Consider the following 15,816-nt stretch of genomic DNA (forward strand, 5'->3'; position numbering starts at 1 on the left):
TAACTCGACTGCAGTCCCAGGTCAGGCCACTGGCAGAAAAGAAGGAGGCTTTATGCAAACTACATCCCAGGATTGCAGTGTAGCCATTAGGCAAGGCCTCAACTAAAAAGTAGGCACAATAGGGATATCACCTTCCTTCTCTTTATAGCAAAAGGCTGAGGTTCCCTGCCGTGCCTCGACAGAGGCCCCTGCCCCTGGTGGCCGCTCAGCTGCCCTCAGTGCATTCACTTGGCAGATCTCTCCTAGCCAGAGTCGTACAGATTCTCCCTGTAGACAGATGTTCATTTGCCTTGAATTCAATTTACCAATTGTCTTTTTACCACATGTCATGTTCTGGAAGAATGAATCCTGAGAAACATATGCTCTGTTAGCCAATAGCAAAATAAAAGGCAATTCACATAAAATATTCTGGTTTTCATTCTGCATCAAGAAGCACTTTGCTTGACTCTGAATTTTAATCTGTGCACGATTTTCTGCTCTCTATGCTTCCCTCTCCAAGCAGGGAGAGGTGTGGGTCTTGCTCACTGCCTCCTCCCTGGCGCTCAGCACAATGGGCAACATACAGCAGAAGCCCAGTAAGTGGTTTTTGGACACCAATGTGGACATGAATCAAAAGGCTCTTCTATAGCCTGCCCTTGGAATACGTATTCCTCGTGGAAAAACCACTTGATTTCCATGGTCCCTCCCAAGGTTAAGGCAGACAGGGGGCAGGAGGAAGGCGCTGCCTGTATCACTGTTTCCGAGAAATTCCTACATCAATGCAAGTGATGTTGGAGACTCTCAAGGACCTAAAGCCTGCAGCCCACGCTGATGGGCAGATTTGTAGCCTCTGCCTCCTGTAGGAGACAGTGATTTAGGCAATTAAACAGGTTGGAATAGTCACACACATACTGACCTTGTGATCCCGGGACACGGGGTGGCCTGCAGAAATCTGCTACATCATCCAGGAAAAACAGAAAATGGTGCTGCAAACCTACGAAGACTATTCTGCCCTGGTGCAATGACAGAGAGAGGGCACAAGGAGGGAAAAACACAGAATCATCATTCATTCTGCTCTGTGCCAGATACTTTGAAATTGGCAGTGTTGGGGGAGACTTCCAAATGAGGGTTTTGGAAATTAGGAAGTTGAGGCTTTAGGCACTCAGTCTACTCACTTTAGTAGTTTGCCCAGGGTTGCTCAGCCCAGTGGGGCTGAGCTGAATTTCAAGCTCAGGTTGATTGGAATCTCAGCCCCATGGTCTTTCCATCACTCCATTCTGTGTGCTGCACGGGGCACTAGGTTCTATGTGTAACTGATCTTGCTTTTTAAGGACACTTTCTTCAGGATGTGCATACGGTACTCCTGTTCTAATGACAGCCTATTGGTCAGTTGAGTGTCTAGTAAAATATTTCCCATGGAAAGCAGCGGAAGTCAAAGTTGTCGCATTCCTTTCAACGGGCACATTACTCCTTTCTTTACTCTCTGATTCTCATCATTGTTCTAACTTTCTGTCCCTTTCTGCCTATACATCCACCTTGCAGTAACAGCCCTGTGACCCTCAAAGGTAAGCATGTGCCAAGCCCTGGCTCTGAACTGCTTGATTTAATTAGATATTGAGGTGGCCAAGTCCATAGCTGACATCATTTCTCAGAATCCAACTAGGCAAAGCCCCATTGGCTCTGATGCCGAGGAACATGGCGTGAGAGTCCAGAACCAGGAACAGACGTTGCCCCAGGGCACAGGCTTCAAGGGAAGCTTCTCCCACTGGTGCTAGAAGTCCTGTCTGGGAGGCTAGGCATCCTGTCTCAGCACATGGCCATAGCTATTCCACACAGAGAAAGCAATGCCAAATAGCTCTCGTAGTAAGAAAAGCATCCTAGGCATGTGGATAGAAGACAATGATAGGAAATCAGACAGTAGACAGTGCTTGGAGATCAAACAGGAATTAGACTCACAGATGCCTCTGGAGGGACAGCCAGATCTAAGACTGCAGGTCCTGGGAGGCTTGACAGGACAAAGGAGGAGGCTGCATATGCAGGGATTGGCAATGGAGCAAGTTCACCAAACCCAGACTAAGGTGAAAGTGTGGGACTGCAGACTAGAGCTCGGGTTGGAGTCCATATCTAGGGATAAAAACCTAGAAGAACTTTTGCTCCCACAAACTAATTCTCTGACACCAATCAGATATCCTACAATCCAATTCAATTCTGACCCTAACTTCCCAGAGTTAATGCAAACTATATGAGTTTAAGGTTTATAAGTCTTGATTTTCCTGTCCCTAGGTTACACGCATGCAGTTCTGTCTGACTGGGCTGTGCAGGTCAGAGTTGCCACAGTCTCCCCTTTGATTTTGATAATGTGCTGGGATGACTCACAGAACTTACAGAAATGCTGTACCTAATATTACAGCTTATGACACAATATATAAGTGAACATCCAGATGAAGGGCTACTTGGAGTGAGGCTCAGGAGGGCTGCTGGCAACCCTATCTTCTATCTCCGTGGAACTGGAGTGCACCACTATCCCAACATATGGATACGTTTACCTACACAGAACCTTCCCAAACTCCATCCATCATGTAGGGGTTTTCATGCAGGTTTCATTACCCAGGCATAACTGTGGTCGTTGGTGACCAATGCAATCTCTGGCCTCTGTTCCTTGCTGGGAGGTTGAGGATGGGACTGATCATTGCTTCTAACCAAGGTCTAAGTCCTCCAGCCTCCAGTACATCCTGAGGTATCTAATTGCCAATCTTCCAAGAGTCTCTCATTACTCAGCCCATTCCAAGGGTCTTAGAAAACATGTGCTTCTAAATCAGATACAAAGACCAAGTAGTTTTTATTATACCATGAAGGCAAGAGCTTAGCCTTCAGAATAGATGCCAGAGCCATACATGAAGCTGGGACAACTTCTAGCTGTACCATCCACATACAGCCAGAGCTTCAGGAATCCTGTCTGTGAGCATCAAGACTGAGTCTAGAGAAGAAGACAGAAAGGAATCTCAGCATGAGAACCTGGACAATGCAGAAATGAAAGGTGGAGAGTGTGGTCAGCAATGGGAAAAGCTCTCCACTGCTCATATTGCTTCTAGGCTCTGGCTAAGTCATGATGATCACTATGGTTGCTCTGCTTCCCCCAGATGCTTTAGAGAATCATCAATAACCATTAAGTTCCTGTAAGTGTGTGCTGCAGAGATGGAGGATTAACTCTTAAGAAGTAGTCCCTGCCTCCCAGGATTTTTATTCTACATATTTGAAGACACAAAATGAACACACATAAAATAAAGGACCTAGAAGGGAACTTGGGGCTTCTACTACCTTCTACAACTGCTGAAATAAATTACTCCATGGCTTAAGACCATACAAATTTTTTATCTCTCAGTCCTCATGGTCATAAATCTGAAAAATTTCTTACACAATGGAATCCAGGTGTTGTTTGAGCTGCCTTTTCCCCTGGAGGTTCCAAAGCAGAATCCTTACATTATCTAGCTGAGAGAAGCCACCTGCATCCCTTTACTCATGATCCCTTCCTCCCTCTCCAAAGGGCATCACTTCAACCCCAGCTTTTGCTAATTCGCATCCTACTTCTGACTGTGACCCTCTTACCTCCCTCTTATAGAGATTCCTGTGATTATTCTAGATAAACCAGGATAATCCCCCTATCTCAGGATTCCAAACTTAATCTCTCTTCCCAAGTAGGGTAATATATTCACATGTCCCAGAAAGTAGGGCACGGTGCCAAACTCAATAAATACAAATCATTATAATGGTAAGTGCAAATTTTGTGACCTGGAATATAAATGTATACAAACACAGAACTAGAGGATTAGAGAGTCAATGCTGAGAGGGTCTTAGAAGTGTGCTTGTCCCCTGGTATGGCCTTGGCTACATTTATGTTTCAGGGTATCCAATTACGGTAAACTTGGCCCTTTCCAAAGCAATGCACAGCCTGTTTTTGCAAGTGCTGTTAGGAAAGTGTTCCTTGAAAACCTGATTGTCCACTTCACAGTGGCACAATGCACACTGTACTCCATCGCTGCAGGTCAACACTAGAAAGCCCACAGGTCAAGGTTCCTTCCCTGAGAATTTTCTCCCTGACACAGACAAAAGTTCTCCTGAGTACTGATTCTAGCCTCAAGGCCAGTCTCTTAGTTCTCAACTTCTGCCAGGACCAGAACTCAGATGATGCCGGTGGCAAACCCTGATAGACATGGATTCGAACACATTCCTGGTGGTCTCTATAATTCTCTGGAAGTGTCTATAATTTGGAAAAATATGGTAGGTAGATCTCAAAAGCCATCAGACAAAGCCAATGCATACTGTAGAACAGTTGCTTTGATGGATCTGAGCAGATCAGTATTCTGACACAAACACTGAAGAAGATAAATTTGGCATTGCTATAGCTGGGAAAAAGCTATGGCAAGAACTGCAGAATGAAGAAATGAGTGAAATAGCTAGGACAGTGATGGAGAATATGTCAGAGGGAGGATAGATAATAAGTAACTCCAGGGATGAGGTGATTGGTTGGATTCCAAGATCCATTTGTAAAATTTAGCAATAGGAGAACCGTGACAGAGATTTGACATCAATGGAAACCTACCTGGTTTGGAGCATGCAGTTCCTTTGAATATGTCAAGTTCAAGGCAACAGAAAAATACACTCATCTGAATGCCTGGAAAGCAGCTGAAGATGCAGAACTAACACTCTACTGAAAGAGTGAGTACAGAAGCAGAGTCTGAAGTTACCACCATGGTGATGATAATACAGGGACAAAAATGGATGGGTCATCCATTGGGCCAAGTGGCTGATTGCATAATTAGAGGGAAAAGGCTAATAAAACTAAACAGACGACTATTCACTCAGAAGTGAGTAGTGCCTACTGTGGGCCAGGTACTGTTATAGGAGCTGGGAGTGGGAAGAGGTTCCTTCAGTACCCAACAGCATAACAGGCTGATCCTCTGTGCAGGTACCATCCCAGGGCCCCCAACTGTGACAAGCTCTTGGATAATTACGTAGGTACCATCCCAGGGCCCCCAACTGTGACAAGCTCTTGGATAATTACGTCAGCCCATGCTTCTTCTGCTTTCAGGCTGAATCAGAAGAGTGACTTTGTACTCCTAGATTTTACCTCCTGTTTCTTGACCTTCACAGAACTCTTTTTTTTCTCATAATACTGGGGATGGAACCCAGCCAGAGTCTCACATATGTGAAGCAAGTGCTCCCCACTGAGCAACACCCCATGAGAGAGATATTTTTGCTATCATATTCTCTAAAACAGACATGACTTTCCAGACATGCACTTTTGGAGTCTAGCCCATTGTAGAGATGCATATTGCAGCCCTCATACACCTCTCTTCAGAGGACCCCGCTGAGTAGTTTTGGGTGGGTAAATTAATTCCCTGCTGAGGTGGAGGTAAGGACGGGTCAGAAAACCGTGAGAACTTGACCTTTGGCCTCCAAATGTCACAAAAGAGACAAGACTCAGGCTTCTTGTGTCAAAACCAGAGAGTGGTACTTTTGTATTAGCCTCTCTTTGTCCCAGAATATGGAAAGCACTACATAAACATGTACGCATTAAAGGAGGAAATGCTTCCAACTTGGTGGTGCTTCTGCCACATGGAATGCTGCAGTTTTGCTCCACACCTTTATGAGTTGTCTGTGTTCTGCAGCAAGGGATCCTGTCTTCTCTTTCAGATGTTACAGAAAATAAGAACCTACTGGGTCACGTCTGTGATGATAACACCCTCACACTCCCTAGCCCCGGCCCTGGCACCCATGTAGAAAGAGACCCATTGCTCATATAAACTTTGATTTGATTTTTTAAAGAACACCAGGAAAAATGGTTTGAAAAACGGAAAGAGTTTTACTGGGTTTTCCCTTCTCACCAGAGTCCCTGGGGCTTTTCAACAGACCATTACCAATACCTCCTCAGCGGAGTCTTAGTGATTTTCAGCTTCATTTCAGCTAAAGTGATATTTTTCCACAACCAGCCACCATTCTGAGTTTGCTCAAAGACAGACTAAGAGGTTTTGACAATCGCCAGCATGGATATATATTTGGCTATGGCGATTTTTTTTACTAGATGTAAATTTTAGAGAGCAAAGTACTCAAGAGAATGTAGGTGAGACGATGAAAACAAAACTTAATCTTTGTTCAGTGTAATTTTGCCCACTCAAGGAAAGATGTGTTGTCCAGGAATGGCTGGTACACACCTGTAATCCCAGCACTTGAATGGCTGAGACAGGAAAGTCACAAGTTCAGAGCCAGCCTGAGCTACGTAGTGAGATCCTGTCAAGAAAAAAAAGAAGGAAGGAAGGAAGGATAGAGGAAAAGAAGGAAAGAAGGGAGAGAGGAAGGAAGGAAGGAAGGGAGAAAGGGAGAAAGGTGTCTTTTGTACCATAATAGTGTTTTCCTATTAAAACACTGTGATTAAAACATACAATAGATGATAGGAAAGGGAAAGAAATTGCTCAAAGGAAGGAATGACTGGGATGAGAGAAAGAAGAAAAAAGAAAGAAGGCAAAACATAAATATATGTATGAATAGCTGCGATGACTGTATTGCTGTTGTCTGATTGTGTATTGAAATGAACAGTTAATGCTCACAATCTTTTATGTTCTGATCGACTTTGTGTGCTTGTGTCTGGTGGTCTGAGCAACTGATTTGAAGGTAACAATATGCAATGGAATTACAACGGTGAACTCCTACCATCTTGTCTAGTGAAACTCTGTATTATCTCTAATGTTTTATTGAAGAATTAGTTTCTTATTCTGTTTAATGGTTTGAGCACTCTTTCATTCTTGCATCTGATAATCTGAGCAATGTAGTTGAGGATGGCGATGTGTGGTGTAACAACCACTGTTGATTTGTATTAATTTGTCTTGAAACCCTGTATCACTTTGAATATTCTTGCTTCAATTTGTTTATGTTTGTGATACTGGTACGCTGCTACTGTTTCATTTTTTTGTTTCTTTGTTTCTCATGTATTACTCTCTTTAAAATAAAAATAAATAAATAAAACACTGTGATTAGGAGAACAAAGAATAATTCAATTTTAAATATTTATTTCCAGGAAAACCGAGATGAAATTTTTAAAAGCAAAAATGAAAAGAGATTCTGAATTGTTCCAGGATTTTCTTTGTGGAAATTTGGGGAAAGTCATGGGAAGTTTGTATTTCATTGTATGTGAAAATTTGTACAGGGCAAAACCATGACACTTTGTTAGCAACAGCAAAAGGCTGGAAACAACTTAAATGCCACCTGTAAGAGGCTGGTTAAACCCAGGGTGACACCTGAGTGCAACAAACTATTTTGCAGTTGTTAGGAAGCCTAAGGAACATGCTCACATTCAGCTGTGGAAAGATCTTCACGATATTTTAAATTTTAAAAAGGTGGGTGCAGAACAACGTATGAGGTATGATAGCATTTTTATAAAAGTAAGAATATGTGAATGTTTAAATGCTTGGGTTATCCTAGAAGGTTAGAGTAACTGCCTTCAGTTGCTGGCTATTTAGTGGATGAGGAGGGCAAATTTGTTTTTCTTTCACCTTTGCCCTTTTGTGTCTTTGGAATTTTCTGCCATGCACTAATAATGCCTACTACTGACAGTGCATTTAAAAATAATGATTTAAAACATCAAAAACAAAAATTAGAAATAAATTATTTATGTTCAACCATACCCAGTAACTGACATCTGCCTTCAAATCTCCATGCAGAATCTGGCACAGTGCCCTATATGCAACAATTGTTAAGTTATTGATTTAAAAGTAATAGCTCATACAGAATTTAACATACCCTTCAAAAGAAATCATTCAATATTTATCACTTCAATGATATATTTTCAAAGAACTAAACTCATTTTAGCCAAGATGAACAAACTATATTAAGAAAAGAGATGAGATCTCTAAAACTTCTGAAAAATTCTAGAATCAACTTTAGAATGAACTGCCTCCTAGAATGAGGTAATTTACTGTGATAGATTTAATCAATGAATTATGAACATTATAATTACATTTTATTCTGAGTAGGGAATATAGGAATTAGATGCCATTCACTGGCAACTCTTTCATTACTTTGGCATAAATCCCCAGATGCTACCAAGACTGCCATGTTTGTTCAGATCTAATTGGAGAAAATAATAATGTTTTCAATGAAAATACAGATAACAATAGAAAATAAAGGAAATAATAGGAAATCAGATATTCGGAATGTTTATAGCTTGTGTCTGGATCCTTCCCCCCAAGTCTCATGTGGTCATAGGTGGGGCTTTTCAGAGGTGGCTGGATCTAGGGTGTGATGCTGAGATCAAAGATGTGATGCTGGGATTGATTTACAGTGCAGCACTAGGACTAAGGGCGAGAGATAAAATATAAAGGATAGAAAGAGGGCTCTTTGTCACGTGCTTGCTGTTTGCTGCCATCTGCCCGCTTTGCTTTGCTATGAACTGTTTCTCTTCTGTGATGCCCCTCTACCACACCATCTTGCCTTGGAGCCAGCCAACTATGACCTGAAACCTCTACAAACTGTGAACCAAACAAACATTTCCTCTTTAACTTTGGGTGTTGGATATTTTGTCTCAGCAACCAGAGGGAAATAACTAAGACAGAAATTTTCTAAAGGAAGTGCAGGACTCTGCTACTCAGTCTCTAAGATAGAAAAGTAACACAGAAAGTGTTGCGATATCTAACTATTAGCCTCAATTTATTTCTCTAACCTTTTCCTCCAGGTATAGATAGTTTGGCATGTCTTAGTTACAAGAAAACCAGTTATGATCTCAGCTATACTTGTTTGTGTTCTTTGGTGTTAATTCTACTCAGTCTTCTCACATCTTGCAGACAGGTTCACATCCTCATCAGATTCTCCTAAAAAGTTCAGTTTCCACCCTTCTAAACTGCTTCCTCCCCCAGCATTACACTTAGGGAGCAGTGAGGGTTCCTAACATGTCTTCATGCAACCCTCTGCCCTGCTCCCCAATCTACACTGTGTGTCATTCAACTCTTAACAAAGAAGTAACTTTAAGTCTGTAGAGGAGAATAAAATAAGGGGTCATTTTAATTTAAAAGTCACTCCCCTACATAAAAAGGCAAGATTTGAAAACAGATAAAATAACCCTAAGGATGAGACGTCAACCCCAGCACAAACATCTCAGAAGAAATACAACATTTTTATTGGAGAAAAGTCACCCTTTCTTCTAGGAAATTTGCTTCAGTCTCTCTTCTCTTCAAGGGAGACTTTCCCACACAGAAGAGTCTTGTTCTTCATCCCACAGCTGCCTCCTCAGACAGAAGGACACAGGCCCCCCAACCCAGGGGCCTGGAAGAGCAGCAGAGATGATAGAGCAAAGCTTACTTCACACATGTTTGGATCCCTAGGTCTGTACAGACGCAATCCACCAAACCTCATCAATGCCCTCAAGAGAAGACCATTCTCTGAGTAAGATTTTTTGATCCCTCCACTTTCCACATGTTGCTCACATAGCTCAGCAGTTTTCAGGTTCATAATGAATGATCACCTTAACCTAATTTCACTTAAATAAAAATTCCTCGCTTGTTAGTTGTCTGTTGCTGCATAACATTGCCCCAAAAGTTTAGTGAACAACATCGCTCACTGTTCCTCAGAGTGTATTGGCCAGCTGGTTGACAGGCCTTGACTCACGCAACTGTAGCTGTCTGAGAGTCAGAGAGGACAGCTGGTCTAAGACAGTCTCAGCACATCAGTGTCGGTCCTGCACATCACCTAGCAGGCCAGCCCAGGATACTTTTCATGGCAGCAGCAAAGTCCAAGAAAGGAAAAAGAAACATCATGTGCTTCTTCAAGCTTTTACTTGTGCCAAATTTGTTTTGTCCATTATTAAAGTCTCACTTCCAAACCTAGAGTCAGTTTGGTAAGTCTCTACCAAAGGACTTTGATACAGGGAGATGTAAAAACCTGAGTCCATCCATGCAATCAGACATCTGGAGACAAGTAACATGGGATGGTATGCTTAGAGAGTTCCCAAAGTGATCTAGCCCTAACCCTTGCACTCTAATCACTGACTCTTCCACTCAGAATTCAGTTGCTCTGCTGACCACCAGATGAGAACTAGAGTCAATCTGGACTGGAGTATGGCATGATTAGCTGGATTGAAAGAAAGATGATTTCTGGTACTGCCAAGACTGGCAGCTGGAGTGCAGGAGCAGGACCTTTCCTCCCAGTAGTTGGAAAGAGATTCCCACTACACACTGTAGAAGGCAGTGATCCAAATGGGGAGGAGAAGTATACACTGAGGGAGAAACACTATGGTAGTCAATCTAGGAAGAGAGCAAGGAGGGTAGTGTCGAGTTCTGTAAACAGTGCTAGAATTTGAATTCTTCCTGGTCTAACGCATAGGACACCTGTAAAGTTTCCCAAGCTAAGAATGAACTGATTTGCAACTTTACCCGTGGGCGCTTCATCACGGAAGGTACAGGGAAGTTATGCTTAAAGAGTAAGTGACACAGTCCCAAGGCTGAGAGTCAGAGCAGGACAGAAGAGCTACAGCAGCCAGCGGAGAGGTCGTTATTGCAAGGGCAAGCACACCTGCCGGGAGAAAGAATAAGAGCCCAGGCCGGGGTGGCATAGGAAAGGGCACAAGGAGCAATTGTGAGCACATGTGAGACACCCGTTCAGTTCCCTAACCAATTAGGATGTGTTGCAGGGCTGGGCTTGAAGTAACTTAACTCATAGGGAACGAATGCACCAGATTAGTGCTTCTCAAACCAGCTATAGGATTATAGCCCCCCAGGAGCCTCATGCACTCAGAGGCAGCGGTTTTGGAAGGTGGCTGCACCGTGGGGGCACCAAAGCTAACTTGCTGCTAGGAGGGGTCTGGTAGAAAGAAGCAGGTAGCTAGGGAAGTGTTTATCTAACCACAATCCAAATCAACCTCTCCTCCTCCAAACTGTGAGTGCTGGGGAGGAGAATGACTAAGCATAGAAAAAGATGAGTTTCTTACATTTCTGAACACTTGCAGACCTAGATTTTTACAAACACTACAAGATCAATGATCAAAAAATAAAACTTTTAAAAAATCAGATAGACAAGTAGAACAATTGACAAGACCAATCATTTTACCACTAGATTCAAAAGGCAAAAAATTATTCTCAAATGATCAAAATTTCAAACATTTTCTCTGCATTTCAGGATTATGTACTTGGGAACTAGTCACAATTCACCACTCGGCGGGGCTGGGGATTTAGCTCAGTGGCAAAAGCGCCTGCCCGGCAAGCGCAAGGTCGTGAGTTCGGTTCCCGGTACCGGAGAAAAACCAAAAAAAACAATTCACCACTCGGCAAAAGGCCAAGAGAAGTGATCGGTTAGATAGCTGTCAACTTTTGTTTGATGACATAAAAATAATCACTACCAGGTTCGTGCATCTACTGTGTTTCTAAGTTCTGTGTTCAGTATTTTGCATGCCTTACCTTTATTTTTTGAAGTTATTCACCCCATTTGAAGATAAGGGCATACAAACTAATGAGGTGAGGAACTCACTCTGTACTGCATGTTCAATGTCAACCCCCAAGTTGGGATTTTCTTATATTGGTGGTCTTGTTCATCGGGATTGGATAAGATAGGTGTAAACACAGGCACCTACAGTACTCTCCACTCTCTAAGGCTAAAATAAGGCTAGGAGATGCCCAAGAAATTCTCCAAATGACCAGATGATAGCATCAAATCACCTTTATGTTAGCTCATCTTTGCTGTTCCCATTGTTCCTGCTTAAATGCCAAGCTTGGCATTTCACCAGATCCCTTATATGATCAGCTCAGAACTCAGAAGGCCTCTCTGCTCCCATCCACCCTGTAGCTCTGCCCCAGAAGTGCAATAGTGTCCCTGGTACCTCAAGCTTCAGGCATTCCAGCTGCACTTGGGTTTGTGACCTTTAAACCAGGATTGGACATAAAACTGTCCAGCAGGACTCATCACCAGCTCCTGACAGATTCGTTCTGAGTTTAGAGGAGGTATTGTGTTGCGTTGCATTGTGTATCTTCCTTGTTTTCACTTGTCCCCCCAGCTAAATCGTGTGAGCTGAGCCTGAATGACTCACCTCACCCTATCTATGAATGAAAGTTCAAGGATGCTGAGGAAACACAGGGGAAGCATGGGCTTCCCGGACAGCACCACGGACAGCAGTCTTCCCACTCCGTGTGCCTGTGGGGCATTGATACCAAAGGCTTCTTGGTAGCAAGCCACAGGAGCAGTTTTAAGGGCTAAAACCCAAAACAACCAGAAGATGAGGCAGGAGAGATGGAACCACAGCTAGTGATTATATAAATTGAAATGGAAAAGAGAAGAGATGATGTCATATACACAGTGACCACCTTTCATGACCTTCCCTGCCAGATGCCCCTCCCTCACTGTACCTGAGCCTCAGTGTTCTCACAGGTCAGTCTTCTCATCATATAGGGCAGCTGTGCATATTTTGCTGTGATCTGAATGTATATACCCCCAAAAAAAAATCAGATGTTGAAATCCTAATTTCCAAGGTGATGAAGTTGGGAGGTGAGGTCTTTGGGAGCTGATTGGTCATGAAAGCAAAGACATCATGAATGAGATTTGTATCTTTAGAAAAGAGGCCCCAGAAAGAGATCATTGTTGTTCCCACCAGTGAACATACAGCAAGAAAACACTCTTTATGAGACAGAAAGCAGACTCTCACCAGACACCAAATCTGATGGTGTCTTGATCTTGGACTTCCCAGACTCCAGAACTGTAAGAAATAAGTTTCCATCATTTCCAACTACCCAATTTATGTAATTTTATTGCAACACCCCAAACAAACTAAGACACATATTCAACTCCCACAGGAATCTGTTAAGACAAGTTCTTCCAGAGCAATGCCTGGCCAACCATGGCCAGCTGAATCTTAAGCATGTGAACCAGATAAAAGCAAGTGAAAGTGGGCATCTTGGCTCCACTCAAGACCTAAAAGTAGAAATCAAGGACTTAGAAGCCCTCTAACCTCTATGCGCCAGAGCAATCTTGCATTGGCAGATCAACAAAATAAACCAAAATTATGAATACCTTAAAAGTCTCTGTCAATGTCATTGTTAGGATCAAGCTTTCTTAGTGCTTGGAATCACTCAGATCATTGAGCCAGCTGCGACAAACCCGAGTAGTTCATTCTCAAGAGTCGTGTTAGCTCCCTACTCTACTTAAGATTTACAATCTTAAAAGTCTCAAGCCCACAAAGAAGCTTAAATTCAGATACGAATGCAAAACCACACCATTTCCTCATAAGATTTAGAATTTAAGGAAGAAATTTATTTTCTGATAAAGATGGAAATATGGGCAAAGAAAAGCAAAGGCTGTCCGAAATCAAAAGGGGTTTCAGCTGGGATTGGACATCTACTCCAGCACCATAACTTCTGCCCAATAACACCACCATGTGTGAACCTGAGCCTATGCTGCACTGAAAACATAAAGAAATCATCTGGACACCTGGCACCAAGAGCTGCTCCTGACATCACTTCCAAGAGAGTCATAAGCCAATAGAGATAGTCTGCACCTTCACATGGGCTGTGACCTTCCCAGGGAGGCTGAAGTGCTGGCAAGGGGAACTTGTCAGTGTCACAGGGATCCCCTCTGAAAACTGACCTCCCTGAACTTCGTGTGTCTGCTCAACAGAGAATTAGCCCTCCCACAAGTGAGCCCTGTAACTATACTAAGATCCTAGTATAGATGGGGCAGGGATGGGCACCTAGCCAGCAGTGGTTGGTCAGGTCTCACTCCCAGAAGCCTCGCACTAGACTCATGGCTCAGATCATTCCACTAAGTTACTTTTTCTGCTTATGTCAATTTGAAGTGAGTCCCTATTACACTCAACCAAAAGAAACTTGACCTAAGCAGGAGTTTATGAATGAGTTAATGAACCCAAGGGCGATTTTAGGGAACAAAAGTCTAATAGGTTCTTAGTTAGCAAGACTGTGTTCAGATTGCTTTGCTGGAGAAAAGTGAGTCTAATATCTGGAATTTAAAGAAACTAATTTCTGCATTACTCCAAGAGAGCTGAGTTAACAATACTGCAAAGCAACTCTCTCCACACGAGTCTTATGAATAATATAAACTATTCTAGAAAAGTATGTTTAGATGTACAGTTTACTCAAATATATCTGAAATACTCAAAAGAGATAGTAGGTTCTTTCTTCTTACCCTAAAGTCATAGTGCCAAGGGCGATCATTAATTAGATTTACAAAACATACTATTTAGGAGGGTATCTTTTCATTATTATTTCTGGATGCACTCTTTTACTGTGATTGAGTGAATTTCACACTCATTCCAATGTATTGCATATCAAATGAGAACAGGGCAGTGCAAATGGACCATCAGTCCAGCAGGTATGAATATTTCATTATAATTTAGCTTTAATTTAACAGCTATGGAGAAGAGGTCAGTCTTGATGGTCTCTATTTATCTGGTTGATAATGTAACTTGAAATGTGTGTCTATAAAAATGCTAAGTGTCTTTTTAGATTTCAATCCGCTTTTGGGTTTTGCTGTGGCTCCCTTTCCTGAATGTCGGTGTTAAGATACATTCCATTAGATATGTCCTCCCGCCTTTCTTTCATATGCTGTCCTGAGTGATGGCTCCTTGACCTTTTGAAAAGTCAGATGAGCTCTATCTTTCTTCAGGGCCCCTGCTAAAAGTGCAGGTCCCTTAGGTCAGCAAGAACTCATTCTTTCCCAAACTCCAAATGGCTCTTCCCCATTAAGCCATTAGTAGCCAACTAGAGGTTGTATTCTTAACATCCATAAGTACAAGGCACACATGAAATAGGGATGACTTGATATTGATTCTCTCATTCTATTTCATAAAGCTTTCTTTCCTTAGGTTGCAAAGATCCAGGCAGAGACTGGCTCTCTTTCTAATGATCACCAGATATATTCTCACCCCTAAATCATAACATAAGTATCAGATTTATGCAAGGCCACTCCTGACCTGAGGCTTTCCATGCAAATTAGAACAGGTCTATTTGTGCAGATTAGGAAAGGTCCCACTGTAGGTGGGCTCTGCTGCCAGGTGCTGAGCTTGACAAGTGGCCTCAGGGCTGGGTTCCACATCCCACTCACTTTATGAAATGAGTGATACTAGGGTCACAGACACTGCCTCTTTCTTCATGGTTGAGAGTCTATCTTTACATGTATGTCCAGCTATGCATTGAAGAGAAATGTTGTAATAAAAGTACACAATTGCTACTAACCTAGAAACTAACAATGTCAAAAGTGTCACACTTTTGAGATCATCCATTTCAAAGTTCTTTTTCGGTAGATAGGTGGTCATATGTAAAGAAGAGAATGAGCCAGGAGTTTGTCTGTAGCAGTGCTCCTTTTTAGGGGAAGGGTATCTACATGTTGCTGTGGTTTGAGTAAGTGTCCCCTGAGGGCCATGTGTTAGCAGCTCGGTTCTCAGTCCCTGGTGTTAACGGGGTATAGAAGAAGCTTTTAGAGTTGGGACCTAACCCAGACAGGGCAAGATCCTGTGTCAAAGCAAAAGGGAGGGCAGGAAATATGGCTCAGGGCAAAGGCTCTTAATTCAACTCCCAGAAACATAAAATAAGGAGCTGGGACCTCAAGGAAGCCTTGGGTCATTGCCCTGAAAGGGGCTGTGGACCCCGTCTCTGCCACTGCTCTCTCCTTCTCACTTTCCAGCCAGCACGGAGTGAGCTGCTTTCTCTGCTGTGATGCATGATGCCACCATGAGCCCAAACCAATGGGACCAACCGTCCAGGGACTTAAACCTCCAACACTGTAATCCAAAATAAACGTTTCCCCTTTCTAAGTTGGTTATCTCATGCATTTTATTACAGTAAAGAAAACTAA

Source organism: Chinchilla lanigera, unplaced genomic scaffold (genome assembly GCF_000276665.1).
Source record: "Chinchilla lanigera isolate Chin_1 unplaced genomic scaffold, ChiLan1.0 scaffold00031, whole genome shotgun sequence".
Taxonomy (NCBI): domain Eukaryota; kingdom Metazoa; phylum Chordata; class Mammalia; order Rodentia; family Chinchillidae; genus Chinchilla; species Chinchilla lanigera.